Here is a 6,455-nt window from a genome sequence, read left to right on the forward strand (position 1 = left end):
AAAAACCCTTTGGTTCTGGGGAAAAAATCATGAAGTTGGGAAAAGAGTACATCAGGGAGTAGAGTTCGCTTTTAGCTATAGTACCTTTTCATATTACAAGCATGCCACGACCTTGGTAACTCAGTGCCGTCCAAGTCGGTCACTTTATAATAGCCTTTTCCTAAGATCTCATTGATTTTGTATGGTCCCTTCCAATTTGCAGCGAGCTTTCCTTCTCCTGATTTGTTGACTCCAATGTCATTTCTGATCAGGACCAAGTCGCTTAGGGTGAATGTTCTTCGGATGACTTTTTTGTTGTATCTTGTAGCCATCCTTTGCTTCAATGCTGCTTCTCTTATCTGGGCTTCTTCTCGGACTTTGGGGAGCAAGTCGAGTTCCTCTTTGTGCCCCTGTATATTCCCGATCTCGTCATGGAGAATCACTCTTGGGCTTTGCTCGCTGACTTCTATTGGGATCATGGCTTCTACCCCATAAACTAGTCGGAAAGGAGTTTCTCCAGTGGCGGATTGGGGTGTCGTCCTGTAGGACCATAACATTTGGGGGAGCTCTTCGGCCCAAGCTCCTTTTGCATCTTGTAATCTCTTCTTTAGCCCTGCCAGTATGACTTTGTTGGCCGCCTCGGCTTGCCCATTGGCTTGCAGGTGCTCCACCGAGGTGAACTGGTGTTTGATTTTCATACTGGCTACTAGGCTTCTAAAGGTAGAGTCGATGAACTGGGTTCCATTATCTGTAGTAATGGAATGAGGTATCCCATATCTTGTGATGATATTTTTGTAGAGGAACCTCCGACTTCTTTGCACGGTGATTGTGGCCAATGGCTCTGCTTCTATCCACTTTGTGAAATAATCTATTCCCACGATTAAGTACCTGACTTGTCCTGGCGCCTGAGGAAAAGGACCTAACAAATCCATCCCCCATTTTGCAAAGGGCCATGGAGAAGTGATACTAATGAGCTCTTCTGGGGGAACCACGTGGAAATTTGCATGCATCTGACATGGTTGGCACTTTTTCACAAATTCTGTGGCATCTTTCTGTAAGGTTGGCCAGTAGAATCCAGCTCGGATCACTTTCCTGGCTAATGACCTGGCTCCAAGATGGTTTCCACAGATCCCGCTATGCACTTCCTCTAATACCTCAGTGGTTCTTAAGGTCGGTACGCATTTTAATAATGGTGTTGATATCCCTCTTCTATAGAGAATATTTTTCACCAAGGTATAGTGTTGGGCTTCCCTTCGGATTTTCTTTGCCTCTTTCTCCTCCTTGGGGAGGATGTCGAATTTCAGAAATTCGACTAAGGGGTTCATCCATCCGAGGTGTAATCCGACCACTTCGAAGACTTCTTGTTTGTCTTCTGTTTTTACCACTGAGGGTTCCTGGAGAGTTTCTTGGATCAAGCATCTGTTATTCCCTCCTGGCTTGGTACTTGCTAACTTGGATAGGGCGTCTGCCCTGCTATTTAGATCCCGAGTTATGTGTTTGACCTCGGTTTCTGCAAAGCGCCCAAGGTGTTCCAGAGTTTTTTCCAAGTACCTCTTCATGTTTGGGTCTTTTTCCTGATACTCTCCACTTATTTGGGAGGTCACCACTTGAGAGTCGCTGTATATCATCACCTTTGTAGCACCGACTTCTTTTGCCAGCTTCAATCCTGCAATCAAGGCTTCATACTCTGCCTGATTATTTGAAGCTGGGAATTCGAACCTGAGGGAAACTTCTATCTGGGTTCCCCTTTTATCTACCAATATTATGCCTGCACCACTTCCTGTTTTGTTGGAGGATCCATCTACATAGAGTTCCCATATAGTTGGTTTATCCTCTTGATCTCCTGCGTATTCTGCAATGAAGTCGGCGAGGCACTGGGCTTTAATCGCCGTCCGAGTTTCATACTTCAAGTCGAACTCGGAGAGCTCTATTGCCCATTGAACCATTCTTCCCGCAACATCCGTCTTTTGGAGGATTTGCCTCATGGGTTGGTTCGTGCGGACTCTTATTGTGTGAGCTTGAAAGTAAGGCCGTAGCCTTCGTGAGGCTACTACTAAGGAGTATGCAAACTTCTCTAGTTTATGGTACCTTAGCTCAGGGCCTTGTAGAACTTTACTGATGAAGTATACTGGGTGCTGACCGGCCTCGTCTTCTCTTATCAGGGCCGATGAGATGGCCTTGTCTGCTACTGATAAGTATAGGACAAGGTCTTCTCTAGCTATAGGTCGTGTCAAAATAGGAGGTTGGCTCAAAAAATTTTTGAACTCCTGGAACGCCTCCTCGCATTCAGGAGTCCATTCAAACTGGTGTCCCTTTCTCAGTAGGGAGAACAGTGGAAGGGATCTTAGTGCTGATCCTGCCAAAAATCTGGAGAGAGCTGCTAGCCGGCCATTCAGTTGTTGGACCTCTCTCAAACAAGTTGGACTTTTCATCTCCAGGATAGCTCTGCACTTGTCGGGATTGGCTTCTATCCCTCTTTGTGTTAGCATGAATCCTAGAAATTTTCCTGCCTCCATCGCGCACTTTAGTCTCATCCCGTGCGACCTTATGGTGTCAAAGACTTGTGAAAGGTCAGGCAAGAGGTCGACTTCTTTCTTGGTCTTTACCAGCATATCGTCAACGTATACTTCCATTAGGCTCCCTTGGTGAGAGGCAAACACCTTATTCATCAGCCTCTGATATGTGGCCCCTGCATTTTTCAGCCCAAATGGCATGACCACGTAGCAAAAATTAGCTCTGGGCGTGATGAATGATGTTTTTTCCTGGTCCGGCTCATACATCGGGATTTGGTTATATCCCGAGTAGGCGTCCATGTATCCCAGGCATGTCGGAGGCCTTCCAGGCGAAGAGATCGGAGTTATCTCTTAGGAGCTTAGTCAACCCTTGTTTTAGGGTTTCCCCTAGGTTGGCCCCTATGTGAGTATTTCTTCCCTCCTCTTTGCCGACCTGTATCTCCTCAGTTTTTCCTCCTGGTTGTGGACGCAGCTCCTCTCTAACCTTTGCGCCTCCGAGCTCTACTGTATGAACTTCTCGGCTTTTTCCTCTCAGGTTTAGGCTTTCATTGTAGCATTTTCTTGCCAATTTCTGATCTCCCCTTACCGTTGCTATCCCCGCTGAAGTCGGGAATTTCATACAAAGGTGAGGGGTGGATACCATCGCTCCGAGTCGATTAAGGGTAGTCCTGCCAATTAAAGCATTATATGCTGACCCTACATCGATGACTATGAAGTCTATGCTCAGAGTTTTTGATTTTTCCCCTTTTCCAAAGGTGGTGTGGAGGGGCAAAAACCCTAGTGGCTTTATTGGCGTGTCACCTAGTCCATATAAGGTGTCGGGGTAGGCTCTTAATTCTTTCTCATCCAACCCTAGTTTGTCGAAAGCGGGCTTAAAAAGAATGTCCGCTGAGCTTCCTTGGTCTACTAGGGTTCTGTGGAGATGAGCATTTGCTAGGATCATAGTTATTACCACTGGATCATCGTGTCCCGGCATTATTCCTTACCCATCTTCATTTGTGAATAAAATGGTGGGGAGGTCGGATGACTCTCCTCCGACCTGGTATACTCTTTTGAGATGTCTTTTGCGAGAGGATTTGGTGAGTCCCCCTCCCGCGAATCCTCCGGAGATCATATGAATATGTCTCTCCGGAGTCTGCGGTGGTGGGTCTCTTCTATCCATATCGTCTCGCTTTCTTTTTCTATGATTGTCCGACCTTTCTATGAGATATCTGTCGAGCCGACCTTTCCTAGCCAGCTTTTCTATCACATTTTTAAGGTCGTAGCAGTCGTTTGTGGAGTGACCATATATTTTATGGTACTCACAGTAGTCGTTGCGGCTCCCCCCTTTTTAATTTTTAATGGGTCTGAGGGGTGGTAGCCTTTCAGTATTACAAATCTCTCTGTATACGTCCACTATAGAGACCTTTAGAGGAGTATAAGAGTGATATTTTCTTGGTCTATCGAGGTCGAGTTCTTCTTTCTTTTTGGTTTCCCTCTCTCTTTCTTTCGTTGAGGGAGGGTGCCCAGGTCGCCAACTCAGGTCTCTTAACTTAGTATTTTTCTCCATATTGATGTACTTTTCAGCTCTTTCCTGTACATCACTTAGAGAGATGGGATGTCTCTTGGATATGGACTGTGAGAAGGAACTTTCTCTGAGCCCATTGACTAGCCCCATTATGACTGCCTCGGTGGGCAGGTCTTGAATCTCTAAACATGCTTTGTTGAACCTTTCCATATAGGCTCGTAGGGATTCTCCGACCTCCTGCTTTATTCCCAGGAGGCTTGGTGCATGTTTAACTTTGTCAATCTGGATAGAGAACCTCATCAAGAATTTCCTTGAGAGGTCTTCAAAACTGGTGACCGACCTCGGGGGGAGACTGTCGAACCACTTCATCGCTGCTTTTGACAAGGTTGTCAGAAAAGCTTTGCATCGCGTAGCATCGGAAGCGTCAGCCAGATACATCCGACTTTTAAAGTTGCTCAGATGGTGCTTTGGATCAGTGGTTCCGTCGTAGAGGTCCATATCGGGGCTTCTAAAGTTTCTCGGAACTTTTGCCCTCATTATGTCCTCAATAAAAGGATCTTCCCCTCCTAAGGGGGACTCTTCTCTACTATCACGGGAGTTCCGACTTTTGAGGGAGGATTCTAGCTTTAAGAGTTTTTCCTCTAACTCTTTTCGTCTATCCATCTCCTCTCTTAGGCGCTTTTCTATCTCCCTTTGTCGCTCCCGTTCCTGTTCTAGCTGTTCCAAACGATTTTGGTGAATATGGACTAACCCCATGAGCTCAGTTGAATGGGATTGTCCGTCCTTCTCTGACTCACGGCCTTCTGAGGAATTCACCTTCGGGGTTTTGACTCCGGAGGTTCCTTCTTTGTGTTGATCGTTGGTTTCCTGTTAGAGGGTTAGGTCCGCGTCACTATTTCTGGTGTCCAGATTCTCTTGTTCAGAATTTGTTTCCACATGACCCTCCTCAGGAGATCTGTCCGCCATCACTGGTTGATCTCTCGGGTCCCCAGCAACGGCGCCAATGTTACGGTAGGTAACTGGAGATTGATGGGCTGGATGGCGCTGGTCGGCCCAATCGTCTGAGGGAGGAAGCCTTTGTCAGGGTCTGCGCCTTGGGGGCCTCCGTCCGACTTGTTTGTATGAGTGAATGGGGGGTGGTACCTGCAAAGACACTCCGATGCCTAAGTCAGCAAAGGGGTTAGCAGGTCTAGGGAGTATTGGAACTTAGAAATACCTGAGGGGTGTCAGTGTATTTATAGTGGTGAGCCAATAACCACCGTTGGAGTAGTGCCACTTTTCTAGGGTGTTAACCGTCCCTTTATCTTAGGGAAGTTAAGATATTGCTTCGTGAAGTGGTTAGAGAGATTCTAGGGGCAGTTACTCATTCAAATGAGTGCCTATCTGCCAGTTAATCCTCGTTCCCGACTTCTTTAGAGCAAGTCGTGACTAGTTCCGACTTCGTGGCGGCTAATCTGGCGAAAGGTGAGGCCAACCCTTTGGGTTGGGCCTTTTTATTTGGATCCTGGGCCTTATTCGTTGGGCCAGGGTATGAACAGTAACATTTTTACTAAATATTATTAAATCTTTTGAAAAATATTAATAAAACTCTTTAGTAACATATGGTATATTTAACATTTGTTAAAATGTTACTAATATATATAGGTAATATTTTAATATAATTTGGTAACATCTTTTAAATGTTGGTAAAACTCAATTATATAGTGGTGTATCAGTTAATCTTTCATGATTTAGTATGTAACACCTAACACGGTTAGTATATAAGCCTTACTGTGATATATGTACATTTTACATGAGATAAAAAAATTTTATTACAATATTTTCTTTTAAAATTTCCAAATAAAATACCCTTGGCGCTATAGATAGTTCGGTCTTGATGCTAGTTTGAGTAGTAGAATAAGAGATCCTTTGTATAATGAGACATTGATGGCCTCATTTCATATGATGGATGAAAGGAAAATATTACTAGAAAACTAGAAAGTTCAAAGTATTCTAAACTATTGATAGCGGCTATATATAGATGATTTTTTATTTTAATTTTCTTTCTGTTCATTTTTTATTTTAATGAGTGGCTCTCCATAAATAATGAAGCTCAATTAGTCATTTGTTAAGATTATTGTTGGGTGGAAAAAAAAATAAAAAACTCTGTTAAAAGATGAATCTTCTATAAATCTATTAAGAAAGCAAAAATAACAATCTAATGATGAAAAAGGCTAATTAATTCCTATTAAAAATCTCTTGAAAAGTGCAAATAGTTAGTGTGAGTTTTTTCTTTTGATTGAATAATTTTAGATTAATAATTTTAGATTCAGTTTTTTATTTTTTATTTTTTATTGTGCTCATAATTATATTTTTGTTGTAGGGATTGGATTAAGAAAGTGAAATTCTATCATCAAGAGAGTTAGGAAATAGATCTTTTGGAGCGAACAACAAAGAAGCATGAACATGAAACATGA

Source organism: Arachis ipaensis, chromosome B10 (genome assembly GCF_000816755.2).
Source record: "Arachis ipaensis cultivar K30076 chromosome B10, Araip1.1, whole genome shotgun sequence".
In the NCBI taxonomy this organism is placed as follows: domain Eukaryota; kingdom Viridiplantae; phylum Streptophyta; class Magnoliopsida; order Fabales; family Fabaceae; genus Arachis; species Arachis ipaensis.